Below are 16,285 nucleotides of genomic sequence, written 5' to 3'. Positions count from 1 at the left end.
TTTTTTGATCGGATGCGTAGTTCTCGAGATATATCAAGATATTTAAAAGTTCCGAAGCCGCACCAACATAATAGAGATACAGAAACACCGTGGCCCCTTTCTTTGAGATAACTCTGCACTATTGCGAGCTGCAAATGCCACTTCCAGCTTAGCTGTGCAGAGGAAGAACAACAAGAAGAAGAAATATCTCGAAATATGTCCGTCAGGCCAGTTCCTTTGAGCTGAATCTGCAAATATCTCGGAAACGAAGCGAGCTATGGCAAAATGTTAAGAGACGTTTTTTGTAGAGAATTATGTTTCCTACAATTTATGTTCTATGATATTTTTTGATCCGAAGCGTAGTTTTCGAGATATATCGAGATATTTAAAAGTTCCGAAGCCGCACCAACATAATAGGGATACAGAAACACCGTGGCCCCTTTCTTTGAGATAACTCTGCACTAGTGCGAGCCGCAAATGCCACTTCCAGCTTACCTGTGCAGAAGAAGAACAACAAGAAGAAGAAATATCTCGAAATATGTCCGTCAGGCCCCTTCCCTTGAGATAAATCTGCAAATATCTCGGAAACGAAGCGAGCTCTGGCAAAATGTTAAGAGACCTTTTTTGTAGAGAATTAAGTTTCCTACTTTTTATGTTCTATGATATTTTTTGATCAGAAGCGTAGTTTTCGAGATATATCGAGATATTAAAAAGTTCCGAAGCCGCACCAACATAATAGAGATACAGAAACACCGTGGCCCCTTTCTTTGAGATAACTCTGCACTAGTGCGAGCCGCAAATGCCACTTCCAGTTTAGCTGTGCAGAGGAAGAACAACAAGAAGAAGAAATATCTCGAAATATGTCCGTCAGGCCAGTTCCTTTGAGCTGAATCTGCAAATATCTCGGAAACGAAGCGAGCTATGGCAAAATGTTAAGAGACGTTTTTTATAGAGAATTATGTTTCCTACAATTTATGTTCTATGATATCTTTTGATCAGAAGCGTAGTTTTCGAGATATATCGAGATATTTAAAAGTTCCGAAGCCGCACCAACATAATAGGGATACAGAAACACCGTGGCCCCTTTCTTTGAGATAACTCTGCACTAGTGCGAGCCGCAAATGCCACTTCCAGCTTAGCTCTGCAGAAGAAGAACAACAAGAAGAAGAAATATCTCGAAATATGTCCGTCAGGCCCCTTCCCTTGAGATATATCTGCAAATATCTCGGAAACGAAGCGAGCTATGGCAAAATGTTAAGAGACCTTTTTTGTAGAGAATTATGTTTCCTACAATTTATGTTCTATGATATTTTTTGATCAGAAGCGTAGTTTTCGAGATATATCAAGATATTTAAAAGTTCCGAAGCCGCACCAACATAATAGAGATACAGAAACACCGTGGCCCCTTTCTTTGAGATAACTCTGCACTATTGCGAGCTGCAAATGCCACTTCCAGCTCAGCTGTGCAGAAGAAGAACAACAAGAAGATGAAATATCTCGAAATATGTCCGTCAGGCCCCTTCCCTTGAGATAAATCTGCAAATATCTCGGAAACGAAGAGAGCTATGGCAAAATGTTAACAGACCTTTTTTGTAGAGAATTAAGTTTCCTACAATTTATGTTCTATGATATTTTTTGATCAGAAGCGTAGTTTTCGAGATATATCGAGATATTTAAAAGTTCCGAAGCCGCACCAACATAATAGAGATACAGAAACACCGTGGCCCCTTTCTTTGAGATAACTCTGCACTAGTGCGAGCCGCAAATGCCACTTCCAGCTTAGCTGTGCAGAAGAAGAACAACAAGAAGAAGAAATATCTCGAAATATGTCCGTCAGGCCCCTTCCCTTGAGATAAATCTGCAAATATCTCGGAAACGAAGCGAGCTATGGCAAAATGTTGAGAGACCTTTTTTGTAGAGAATTAAGTTTCCTACTTTTTATGTTCTATGATATTTTTTGATCGGATGCGTAGTTCTCGAGATATATCAAGATATTTAAAAGTTCCGAAGCCGCACCAACATAATAGAGATACAGAAACACCGTGGCCCCTTTCTTTGAGATAACTCTGCACTATTGCGAGCTGCAAATGCCACTTCCAGCTTAGCTGTGCAGAGGAAGAACAACAAGAAGAAGAAATATCTCGAAATATGTCCGTCAGGCCAGTTCCTTTGAGCTGAATCTGCAAATATCTCGGAAACGAAGCGAGCTATGGCAAAATGTTAAGAGACGTTTTTTGTAGAGAATTATGTTTCCTACAATTTATGTTCTACGATATTTTTTGATCCGAAGCGTAGTTTTCGAGATATATCGAGATATTTAAAAGTTCCGAAGCCGCACCAACATAATAGGGATACAGAAACACCGTGGCCCCTTTCTTTGAGATAACTCTGCACTAGTGCGAGCCGCAAATGCCACTTCCAGCTTAGCTGTGCAGAAGAAGAACAACAAGAAGAAGAAATATCTCGAAATATGTCCGTCAGGCCCCTTCCCTTGAGATAAATCTGCAAATATCTCGGAAACGAAGCGAGCTATGGCAAAACGTTAAGAGACCTTTTTTGTAGAGAATTAAGTTTCCTACTTTTTATGTTCTATGATATTTTTTGATCAGATGCGTAGTTCTCGAGATATATCAAGATATTTAAAAGTTCCGAAGCCGCACCAACATAATAGAGATACAGAAACACCGTGGCCCCTTTCTTTGACATAACTCTGCACTATTGCGAGCTGCAAATGCCACTTCCAGCTTAGCTGTGCAGAGGAAGAACAACAAGAAGAAGAAATATCTCGAAATATGTCCGTCAGGCCAGTTCCTTTGAGCTGAATCTGCAAATATCTCGGAAACGAAGCGAGCTATGGCAAAATGTTAAGAGACGTTTTTTGTAGAGAATTATGTTTCCTACAATTTATGTTCTATGATATTTTTTGATCCGAAGCGTAGTTTTCGAGATATATCGAGATATTTAAAAGTTCCGAAGCCGCACCAACATAATAGGGATACAGAAACACCGTGGCCCCTTTCTTTGAGATAACTCTGCACTAGTGCGAGCCGCAAATGCCACTTCCAGCTTAGCTCTGCAGAAGAAGAACAACAAGAAGAAGAAATATCTCGAAATATGTCCGTCAGGCCCCTTCCCTTGAGATATATCTGCAAATATCTCGGAAACGAAGCGAGCTATGGCAAAATGTTAAGAGACCTTTTTTGTAGAGAATTATGTTTCCTACAATTTATGTTCTATGATATTTTTTGATCAGAAGCGTAGTTTTCGAGATATATCGAGATATTTAAAAGTTCCGAAGCCGCACCAACATAATAGAGATACAGAAACACCGTGGCCCCTTTCTTTGAGATAACTCTGCACGATTGCGAGCTGGAAATGCCACTTCCAGTTTAGCTGTGCAGAAGAAGAACAACAAGAAGAAGAAATATCTCGAAATATGTCCGTCAGGCCCCTTCCCTTGAGATATATCTGCAAATATCTCGGAAACGAAGCGAGCTATGGCAAAATGTTAAGAAACGTTTTTTATAGAGAATTATGTTTTCTACAATTTATGTTCTATGATATTTTTTGATCAGAAGCGTAGTTTTCGAGATATATCGAGATATTTAAAAGTTCCGAAGCCGCACCAACATAATAGAGATACAGAAACACCGTGGCCCCTTTCTTTGAGATAACTCTGCACTAGTGCGAGCCGCAAATGCCACTTCCAGCTTAGCTGTGCAGAAGAAGAACAACAAGAAGAAGAAATATCTCGAAATATGTCCGTCAGGCCCCTTCCCTTGAGATAAATCTGCAAATATCTCGGAAACGAAGAGAGCTATGGCAAAATGTTAACAGACCTTTTTTGTAGAGAATTAAGTTTCCTACAATTTATGTTCTATGATATTTTTTGATCAGAAGCGTAGTTTCCGAGATATATCGAGATATTTAAAAGTTCCGAAGCCGCACCAACATAATAGGGATACAGAAACACCGTGGCCCCTTTCTTTGAGATAACTCTGCACTAGTGCGAGCCGCAAATGCCACTTCCAGCTTAGCTGTGCAGAAGAAGAACAACAAGAAGAAGAAATATCTCGAAATATGTCCGTCAGGCCCCTTCCCTTGAGATATATCTGCAAATATCTCGGAAACGGAGCGAGCTATGGCAAAATGTTAAGAGACCTTTTTTGTAGAGAATTATGTTTCCTACAATTTATGTTCTATGATATTTTTTGATCAGAAGCGTAGTTTTCGAGATATATCGAGATATTTAAAAGTTCCGAAGCCGCACCAACATAATAGAGATACAGAAACACCGTGGCCCCTTTCTTTGAGATAACTCTGCACTAGTGCGAGCCGCAAATGCCACTTCCAGCTTAGCTGTGCAGAAGAAGAACAACAAGAAGAAGAAATATCTCGAAATATGTTCGTCAGGCCCCTTCCCTTGAGATAAATCTGCAAATATCTCGGAAACGAAGCGAGCTATGGCAAAATGTTGAGAGACCTTTTTTGTAGAGAATTAAGTTTCCTACTTTTTATGTTCTATGATATTTTTTGATCGGATGCGTAGTTCTCGAGATATATCAAGATATTTAAAAGTTCCGAAGCCGCACCAACATAATAGAGATACAGAAACACCGTGGCCCCTTTCTTTGAGATAACTCTGCACTATTGCGAGCTGCAAATGCCACTTCCAGCTTAGCTGTGCAGAGGAAGAACAACAAGAAGAAGAAATATCTCGAAATATGTCCGTCAGGCCAGTTCCTTTGAGCTGAATCTGCAAATATCTCGGAAACGAAGCGAGCTATGGCAAAATGTTAAGAGACGTTTTTTGTAGAGAATTATGTTTCCTACAATTTATGTTCTATGATATTTTTTGATCCGAAGCGTAGTTTTCGAGATATATCGAGATATTTAAAAGTTCCGAAGCCGCACCAACATAATAGGGATACAGAAACACCGTGGCCCCTTTCTTTGAGATAACTCTGCACTAGTGCGAGCCGCAAATGCCACTTCCAGCTTAGCTGTGCAGAAGAAGAACAACAAGAAGAAGAAATATCTCGAAATATGTCCGTCAGGCCCCTTCCCTTGAGATATATCTGCAAATATCTCGGAAACGAAGCGAGCTATGGCAAAACGTTAAGAGACCTTTTTTGTAGAGAATTATGTTTCCTACAATTTATGTTCTATGATATTTTTTGAGCAGAAGCGTAGTTTTCGAGATATATCGAGATATTTAAAAGTTCCGAAGCCGCACCAACATAATAGAGATACAGAAACACCGTGGCCCCTTTCTTTGAGATAACTCTGCACGATTGCGAGCTGGAAATGCCACTTCCAGTTTAGCTGTGCAGAAGAAGAACAACAAGAAGAAGAAATATCTCGAAATATGTCCGTCAGGCCCCTTCCCTTGAGATATATCTGCAAATATCTCGGAAACGAAGCGAGCTATGGCAAAATGTTAAGAGACGTTTTTTATAGAGAATTATGTTTTCTACAATTTATGTTCTATGATATTTTTTGATCAGAAGCGTAGTTTTCGAGATATATCGAGATATTTAAAAGTTCCGAAGCCGCACCAACATAATAGAGATACGGAAACACCGTGGCCCCTTTCTTTGAGATAACTCTGCACTGTTGCGAGCTGTAAATGCCACTTCCAGCTTAGCTATGCAGAAGAAGAACAACAAGAAGAAGAAATATCTCGAAATATGTCCGTCAGGCCCCTTCCCTTGAGATATATCTGCAAATATCTCGGAAACGAAGCGAGCTATGGCAAAACGTTAAGAGACCTTTTTTGTAGAGAATTATGTTTCCTACAATTTATGTTCTATGATATTTTTTGATCAGAAGCGTAGTTTCCGAGATATATCGAGATATTTAAAAGTTCCGAAGCCGCACCAACATAATAGGGATACAGAAACACCGTGGCCCCTTTCTTTGAGATAACTCTGCACTAGTGCGAGCCGCAAATGCCACTTCCAGCTTAGCTGTGCAGAAGAAGAACAACAAGAAGAAGAAATATCTCGAAATATGTCCGTCAGGCCCCTTCCCTTGAGATATATCTGCAAATATCTCGGAAACGAAGCGAGCTATGGCAAAATGTTAAGAGACGTTTTTTATAGAGAATTATGTTTTCTACAATTTATGTTCTATGATATTTTTTGATCAGAAGCGTAGTTTTCGAGATATATCGAGATATTTAAAAGTTCCGAAGCCGCACCAACATAATAGAGATACAGAAACACCGTGGCCCCTTTCTTTGAGATAACTCTGCACTGTTGCGAGCTGTAAATGCCACTTCCAGCTTAGCTGTGCAGAAGAAGAACAACAAGAAGAAGAAATATCTCGAAATATGTCCGTCAGGCCCCTTCCCTTGAGATATATCTGCAAATATCTCGGAAACGAAGCGAGCTATGGCAAAACGTTAAGAGACCTTTTTTGTAGAGAATTATGTTTCCTACAATTTATGTTCTATGATATTTTTTGATCAGATGCGTAGTTTTCGAGATATATCAAGATATTTAAAAGTTCCGAAGCCGCACCAACATAATAGAGATACAGAAACACCGTGGCCCCTTTCTTTGAGATAACTCTGCACTATTGCGAGCTGCAAATGCCACTTCCAGCTTAGCTGTGCAGAAGAAGAACAACAAGAAGAAGAAATATCTCGAAATATGTCCGTCAGGCCCCTTCCCTTGAGATATATCTGCAAATATCTCGGAAACGAAGCGAGCTATGGCAAAATGTTGAGAGACCTTTTTTGTAGAGAATTATGTTTCCTACAATTCATGTTCTATGATATTTTTTGATCAGAAGCGTAGTTTTCGAGATATATCGAGATATTTAAAAGTTCCGAAGCCGCACCAACATAATAGAGATACAGAAACACCGTGGCCCCTTTCTTTGAGATAACTCTGCACTAGTGCGAGCCGCAAATGCCACTTCCAGCTTAGCTGTGCAGAAGAAGAACAACAAGAAGAAGAAATATCTCGAAATATGTCCGTCAGGCCCCTTCCCTTGAGATAAATCTGCAAATATCTCGGAAACGAAGCGAGCTATGGCAAAATGTTAAGAGACCTTTTTTGTAGAGAATTAAGTTTCCTACTTTTTATGTTCTATGATATTTTTTGATCAGATGCGTAGTTCTCGAGATATATCAAGATATTTAAAAGTTCCGAAGCCGCACCAACATAATAGAGATACAGAAACACCGTGGCCCCTTTCTTTGTGATAACTCTGCACTATTGCGAGCTGCAAATGCCACTTCCAGCTTAGCTGTGCAGAAGAAGAACAACAAGAAGAAGAAATATCTCGAAATATGTCCGTCAGGCCCCTTCCCTTGAGATATATCTGCAAATATCTCGGAAACGAAGCGAGCTATGGCAAAACGTTAAGAGACCTTTTTTGTAGAGAATTATGTTTCCTACAATTTATGTTCTATGATATTTTTTGATCAGATGCGTAGTTTTCGAGATATATCAAGATATTTAAAAGTTCCGAAGCCGCACCAACATAATAGAGGTACAGAAACACCGTGGCCCCTTTCTTTGAGATAACTCTGCACTATTGCGAGCTGCAAATGCCACTTCCAGCTTAGCTGTGCAGAAGAAGAACAACAAGAAGATGAAATATCTCGAAATATGTCCGTCAGGCCCCTTCCCTTGAGATAAATCTACAAATATCTCGGAAACGAAGAGAGCTATGCCAAAATGTTAAGAGACCTTTTTTGTAGAGAATTAAGTTTCCTACAATTTATGTTCTATGATATTTTTTGATCAGAAGCGTAGTTTCCGAGATATATCGAGATATTTAAAAGTTCCGAAGCCGCACCAACATAATAGGGATACAGAAACACCGTGGCCCCTTTCTTTGAGATAACTCTGCACTAGTGCGAGCCGCAAATGCCACTTCCAGCTTAGCTGTGCAGAAGAAGAACAACAAGAAGAAGAAATATCTCGAAATATGTCCGTCAGGCCCCTTCCCTTGAGATATATCTGCAAATATCTCGGAAACGAAGCGAGCTATGGCAAAATGTTAAGAGACGTTTTTTATAGAGAATTATGTTTTCTACAATTTATGTTCTATGATATTTTTTGATCAGAAGCGTAGTTTTCGAGATATATCGAGATATTTAAAAGTTCCGAAGCCGCACCAACATAATAGAGATACAGAAACACCGTGGCCCCTTTCTTTGAGATAACTCTGCACTGTTGCGAGCTGTAAATGCCACTTCCAGCTTAGCTGTGCAGAAGAAGAACAACAAGAAGAAGAAATATCTCGAAATATGTCCGTCAGGCCCCTTCCCTTGAGATATATCTGCAAATATCTCGGAAACGAAGCGAGCTATGGCAAAACGTTAAGAGACCTTTTTTGTAGAGAATTATGTTTCCTACAATTTATGTTCTATGATATTTTTTGATCAGATGCGTAGTTTTCGAGATATATCAAGATATTTAAAAGTTCCGAAGCCGCACCAACATAATAGAGATACAGAAACACCGTGGCCCCTTTCTTTGAGATAACTCTGCACTATTGCGAGCTGCAAATGCCACTTCCAGCTTAGCTGTGCAGAAGAAGAACAACAAGAAGATGAAATATCTCGAAATATGTCCGTCAGGCCCCTTCCCTTGAGATAAATCTACAAATATCTCGGAAACGAAGAGAGCTATGCCAAAATGTTAAGAGACCTTTTTTGTAGAGAATTAAGTTTCCTACAATTTATGTTCTATAATATTTTTTGATCAGAAGCGTAGTTTCCGAGATATATCGAGATATTTAAAAGTTCCGAAGCCGCACCAACATAATAGGGATACAGAAACACCGTGGCCCCTTTCTTTGAGATAACTCTGCACTAGTGCGAGCCGCAAATGCCACTTCCAGCTTAGCTGTGCAGAAGAAGAACAACAAGAAGAAGAAATATCTCGAAATATGTCCGTCAGGCCCCTTCCCTTGAGATATATCTGCAAATATCTCGGAAACGAAGCGAGCTATGGCAAAATGTTAAGAGACCTTTTTTGTAGAGAATTATGTTTCCTACAATTCATGTTCTATGATATTTTTTGATCAGAAGCGTAGTTTTCGAGATATATCGAGATATTTAAAAGTTCCGAAGCCGCACCAACATAATAGAGATACAGAAACACCGTGGCCCCTTTCTTTGAGATAACTCTGCACTAGTGCGAGCCGCAAATGCCACTTCCAGCTTAGCTGTGCAGAAGAAGAACAACAAGAAGAAGAAATATCTCGAAATATGTCCGTCAGGCCCCTTCCCTTGAGATAAATCTGCAAATATCTCGGAAACGAAGCGAGCTATGGCAAAATGTTAAGAGACCTTTTTTGTAGAGAATTAAGTTTCCTACTTTTTATGTTCTATGATATTTTTTGATCAGATGCGTAGTTCTCGAGATATATCAAGATATTTAAAAGTTCCGAAGCCGCACCAACATAATAGAGATACAGAAACACCGTGGCCCCTTTCTTTGAGATAACTCTGCACTATTGCGAGCTGCAAATGCCACTTCCAGCTTAGCTGTGCAGAGGAAGAACAACAAGAAGAAGAAATATCTCCCACAATATGTCCGTCAGGCCAGTTCCTTTGAGCTGAATCTGCAAATATCTCGGAAACGAAGCGAGCTATGGCAAAATGTTAAGAGACGTTTTTTGTAGAGAATTATGTTTCCTACAATTTATGTTCTATGATATTTTTTGATCCGAAGCGTAGTTTTCGAGATATATCGAGATATTTAAAAGTTCCGAAGCCGCACCAACATATTAGGAATACAGAAACACCGTGGCCCCTTTCTTTGAGATAACTCTGCACTAGTGCGAGCCGCAAATGCCATTTCCAGCTTAGCTCTGCAGAAGAAGAACAACAAGAAGAAGAAATATCTCGAAATATGTCCGTCAGGCCCCTTCCCTTGAGATATATCTGCAAATATCTCGGAAACGAAGCGAGCTATGGCAAAATGTTAAGAGACCTTTTTTGTAGAGAATTATGTTTCCTACAATTTATGTTCTATGATATTTTTTGATCAGAAGCGTAGTTTTCGAGATATATCGAGATATTTAAAAGTTCCGAAGCCGCACCAACATAATAGAGATACAGAAACACCGTGGCCCCTTTCTTTGAGATAACTCTGCACTAGTGCGAGCCGCAAATGCCACTTCCAGCTTAGCTGTGCAGAAGAAGAACAACAAGAAGAAGAAATATCTCGAAATATGTCCGTCAGGCCCCTTCCCTTGAGATAAATCTGCAAATATCTCGGAAACGAAGCGAGCTATGGCAAAATGTTAAGAGACCTTTTTTGTAGATAATTAAGTTTCCTACTTTTTATGTTCTATGATATTTTTTGATCAGATGCGTAGTTCTCGAGATATATCAAGATATTTAAAAGTTCCGAAGCCGCACCAACATAATAGAGATACAGAAACACCGTGGCCCCTTTCTTTGAGATAACTCTGCACTATTGCGAGCTGCAAATGCCACTTCCAGCTTAGCTGTGCAGAAGAAGAACAACAAGAAGATGAAATATCTCGAAATATGTCCGTCAGGCCCCTTCCCTTGAGATAAATCTGCAAATATCTCGGAAACGAAGCGAGCTATGGCAAAATGTTAAGAGACCTTTTTTGTAGAGAATTATGTTTCCTACTTTTTATGTTCTATGATATTTTTTGATCAGATGCGTAGTTCTCGAGATATACCAAGATATTTAAAAGTTCCGAAGCCGCACCAACATAATAGAGATACAGAAACACCGTGGCCCCTTTCTTTGAGATAACTCTGCACAATTGCGAGCTGCAAATGCCACTTCCAGCTTAGCTGTGCAGAAGAAGAACAACAAGAAGAAGAAATATCTCGAAATATGTCCGTCAGGCCCCTTCCCTTGAGATACATCGGCAAGTATCTCGGAAACGAAGCGACCTATGGCAAAATGTTAAGAGACCTTTTTTGTAGAGAATTAAGTTTTCTACTTTTTATGTTCCATGATATTTTTTGATCAGATGCGTAGTTCTCGAGATATATCAAGATATTTAAAAGTTCTGAAGCTGCACCAACATAATAGAGAGACAGAAACACCGTGGCCCCTTTCTTTGAGATAACTCTGCACTATTGCGAGCTGGAAATGCCACTTCCAGTTTAGCTGTGCAGAAGAAGAACAACAAGAAGAAGAAATATCTCGAAATATGTCCGTTAGGCCCCTTCCCTTGAGATAAATCTGCAAATATCTCGGAAACGAAGCGAGCTATGGCAAAATGTTAAGAGACCTTTTTTGTAGAGAATTAAGTTTCCCACTTTTTATGTTCTATGATATTTTTTGATCAGATGCGTAGTTCTCGAGATATACCAAGATATTTAAAAGTTCCGAAGCCGCACCAACATAATAGAGATACAGAAACACCGTGGCCCCTTTCTTTGAGATAACTCTGCACTATTGCGAGCTGCAAATGCCACTTCCAGCTTAGCTGTGCAGAGGAAGAACAACAAGAAGAAGAAATATCTCGAAATATGTCCGTCAGGCCAGTTCCTTTGAGCTGAATCTGCAAATATCTCGGAAACGAAGCGAGCTATGGCAAAATGTTAAGAGACGTTTTTTGTAGAGAATTATGTTTCCTACAATTTATGTTTTATGATATTTTAGATCAGAAGCGTAGTTTTCGAGATATATCGAGATATTTAAAAGTTCCGAAGCCGCACCAACATAATAGAGATACAGAAACACCGTGGCCCCTTTCGTTGAGATAACTCTGCACTAGTGCGAGCCGCAAATGCCACTTCCAGCTTAGCTGTGCAGAAGAAGAACAACAAGAAGAAGAAATATCTCGAAATATGTCCGTCAGGCCCCTTCCCTTGAGATAAATCTGCAAATATCTCGGAAACGAAGCGAGCTATGGCGAAATGTTAAGAGACCTTTTTTGTAGAGAATCAAGTTTCCTACGTTTTATCTTCTATGATATTTTTTGATCAGATGCGTAGTTCTCGAGATATATCAAGATATTTAAAAGTTCCGAAGCCGCACCAACATAATAGAGATACAGAAATACCGTGGCCCCTCTCTTTGAGATAACTCTGCACTATTGCGAGCTGCAAATGCCACTTCCAGCTTAGCTGTGCAGAAGAAGAACAACAAGAAGATGAAATATCTCGAAATATGTCCGTCAGGCCCCTTCCCTTGAGATAAATCTACAAATATCTCGGAAACGAAGAGAGCTATGCCAAAATGTTAAGAGACCTTTTTTGTAGAGAATTAAGTTTCCTACAATTTATGTTCTATAATATTTTTTGATCAGAAGCGTAGTTTCCGAGATATATCGAGATATTTAAAAGTTCCGAAGCCGCACCAACATAATAGGGATACAGAAACACCGTGGCCCCTTTCTTTGAGATAACTCTGCACTAGTGCGAGCCGCAAATGCCACTTCCAGCTTAGCTGTGCAGAAGAAGAACAACAAGAAGAAGAAATATCTCGAAATATGTCCGTCAGGCCCCTTCCCTTGAGATATATCTGCAAATATCTCGGAAACGAAGCGAGCTATGGCAAAATGTTAAGAGACCTTTTTTGTAGAGAATTATGTTTCCTACAATTCATGTTCTATGATATTTTTTGATCAGAAGCGTAGTTTTCGAGATATATCGAGATATTTAAAAGTTCCGAAGCCGCACCAACATAATAGAGATACAGAAACACCGTGGCCCCTTTCTTTGAGATAACTCTGCACTAGTGCGAGCCGCAAATGCCACTTCCAGCTTAGCTGTGCAGAAGAAGAACAACAAGAAGAAGAAATATCTCGAAATATGTCCGTCAGGCCCCTTCCCTTGAGATAAATCTGCAAATATCTCGGAAACGAAGCGAGCTATGGCAAAATGTTAAGAGACCTTTTTTGTAGAGAATTAAGTTTCCTACTTTTTATTTTCTATGATATTTTTTGATCAGATGCGTAGTTCTCGAGATATATCAAGATATTTAAAAGTTCCGAAGCCGCACCAACATAATAGAGATACAGAAACACCGTGGCCCCTTTCTTTGAGATAACTCTGCACTATTGCGAGCTGCAAATGCCACTTCCAGCTTAGCTGTGCAGAGGAAGAACAACAAGAAGAAGAAATATCTCCCACAATATGTCCGCCAGGCCAGTTCCTTTGAGCTGAATCTGCAAATATCTCGGAAACGAAGCGAGCTATGGCAAAATGTTAAGAGACGTTTTTTGTGGAGAATTATGTTTCCTACAATTTATGTTCTATGATATTTTTTGATCCGAAGCGTAGTTTTCGAGATATATCGAGATATTTAAAAGTTCCGAAGCCGCACCAACATATTAGGAATACAGAAACACCGTGGCCCCTTTCTTTGAGATAACTCTTAACTAGTGCGAGCCGCAAATGCCACTTCCAGCTTAGCTGTGCAGAAGAAGAACAACAAGAAGAAGAAATATCTCGAAATATGTCCGTCAGGCCCCTTCCCTTGAGATAAATCTGCAAATATCTCGGAAACGAAGCGAGCTATGGCAAAATGTTAAGAGACCTTTTTTGTAGATAATTAAGTTTCCTACTTTTTATGTTCTATGATATTTTTTGATCAGATGCGTAGTTCTCGAGATATATCAAGATATTTAAAAGTTCCGAAGCCGCACCAACATAATAGAGATACAGAAACACCGTGGCCCCTTTCTTTGAGATAACTCTGCACTATTGCGAGCTGCAAATGCCACTTCCAGCTTAGCTGTGCAGAAGAAGAACAACAAGAAGAAGAAATATCTCGAAATATGTCCGTCAGGCCCCTTCCCTTGAGATATATCTGCAAATATCTCGGAAACGAAGCGAGCTATGGCAAAATGTTAAGAGACCTTTTTTGTAGAGAATTATGTTTCCTACAATTTATTTTCTATGATATTTTTTGATCAGATGCGTAGTTCTCGAGATATATCAAGATATTTAAAAGTTCTGAAGCTGCACCAACATAATAGAGATACAGAAACACCGTGGCCCCTTTCTTTGAGATAACTCTGCACTAGTGCGAGCCGCAAATGCCACTTCCAGCTTAGCTGTGCAGAAGAAGAACAACAAGAAGAAGAAATATCTGGAAATATGTCCGTTAGGCCCCTTCCCTTGAGATAAATCTGCAAGTATCTCGGAAACGAAGCGACCTATGGCAAAATGTTAAGAGACCTTTTTTGTAGAGAATTAAGTTTTCTACTTTTTATGTTCCATGATATTTTTTGATCAGATGCGTAGTTCTCGAGATATATCAAGATATTTAAAAGTTCTGAAGCTGCACCAACATAATAGAGATACAGAAACACCGTGGCCCCTTTCTTTGAGATAACTCTGCACTAGTGCGAGCCGCAAATGCCACTTCCAGCTTAGCTGTGCAGAAGAAGAACAACAAGAAGAAGAAATATCTGGAAATATGTCCGTTAGGCCCCTTCCCTTGAGATAAATCTGCAAATATCTCGGAAACGAAGCGAGCTATGGCAAAATGTTAAGAGACCTTTTTTGTAGAGAATTATGTTTCCTACTTTTTATGTTCTATGATATTTTTTGATCAGATGCGTAGTTCTCGAGATATACCAAGATATTTAAAAGTTCCGAAGCCGCACCAACATAATAGAGATACAGAAACACCGTGGCCCCTTTCTTTGAGATAACTCTGCACAATTGCGAGCTGCAAATGCCACTTCCAGCTTAGCTGTGCAGAAGAAGAACAACAAGAAGAAGAAATATCTCGAAATATGTCCGTCAGGCCCCTTCCCTTGAGATACATCGGCAAGTATCTCGGAAACGAAGCGACCTATGGCAAAATGTTAAGAGACCTTTTTTGTAGAGAATTAAGTTTTCTACTTTTTATGTTCCATGATATTTTTTGATCAGATGCGTAGTTCTCGAGATATATCAAGATATTTAAAAGTTCTGAAGCTGCACCAACATAATAGAGATACAGAAACACCGTGGCCCCTTTCTTTGAGATAACTCTGCACTATTGCGAGCTGGAAATGCCACTTCCAGTTTAGCTGTGCAGAAGAAGAACAACAAGAAGAAGAAATATCTCGAAATATGTCCGTTAGGCCCCTTCCCTTGAGATAAATCTGCAAATATCTCGGAAACGAAGCGAGCTATGGCAAAATGTTAAGAGACCTTTTTTGTAGAGAATTAAGTTTCCCACTTTTTATGTTCTATGATATTTTTTGATCAGATGCGTAGTTCTCGAGATATACCAAGATATTTAAAAGTTCCGAAGCCGCACCAACATAATAGAGATACAGAAACACCGTGGCCCCTTTCTTTGAGATAACTCTGCACTATTGCGAGCTGCAAATGCCACTTCCAGCTTAGCTGTGCAGAGGAAGAACAACAAGAAGAAGAAATATCTCGAAATATGTCCGTCAGGCCAGTTCCTTTGAGCTGAATCTGCAAATATCTCGGAAACGAAGCGAGCTATGGCAAAATGTTAAGAGACGTTTTTTGTAGAGAATTATGTTTCCTACAATTTATGTTTTATGATATTTTAGATCAGAAGCGTAGTTTTCGAGATATATCGAGATATTTAAAAGTTCCGAAGCCGCACCAACATAATAGAGATACAGAAACACCGTGGCCCCTTTCGTTGAGATAACTCTGCACTAGTGCGAGCCGCAAATGCCACTTCCAGCTTAGCTGTGCAGAAGAAGAACTACAAGAAGAAGAAATATCTCGAAATATGTCCGTCAGGCCCCTTCCCTTGAGATAAATCTGCAAATATCTCGGAAACGAAGCGAGCTATGGCGAAATGATAAGAGACCTTTTTTGTAGAGAATCAAGTTTCCTACGTTTTATCTTCTATGATATTTTTTGATCAGATGCGTAGTTCTCGAGATATATCAAGATATTTAAAAGTTCCGAAGCCGCACCAACATAATAGAGATACAGAAATACCGTGGCCCCTCTCTTTGAGATAACTCTGCACTATTGCGAGCTGCAAATGCCACTTCCAGCTTAGCTGTGCAGAAGAAGAACAACAAGAAGAAGAAACATCTCGAAATATGTCCGTCAGGGCCCTTCCCTTGAGATAAATCTGCAAATATCTCGGAAACGAAGCGAGCTATGGCAAAATGTTTAGAGACCTTTCTTGTAGAGAATTAAGTTTCCTACTTTTTATGTAGTATGATATTTTTTGATCAGATGCGTAGTTCTCGAGATATATCAAGATATTTAAAAGTTCCGAAGCCGCACCAACATAATAGAGATACAGAAACACCGTGGCCCCTTTCTTTGAGATAACTCTGCACTATTGCGCGCTGCAAATGCCACTTCCTGCTTAGCTGTGCAGAAGAAGAACAACAAGAAGAAGAA

The sequence above is a fragment of the Osmia lignaria genome, unplaced genomic scaffold (genome assembly GCF_051020975.1).
Source record: "Osmia lignaria lignaria isolate PbOS001 unplaced genomic scaffold, iyOsmLign1 scaffold0016, whole genome shotgun sequence".
NCBI classification, from domain to species: Eukaryota; Metazoa; Arthropoda; class Insecta; order Hymenoptera; family Megachilidae; genus Osmia; species Osmia lignaria.
Note: the sequence above shows the minus strand (reverse complement) of the source record.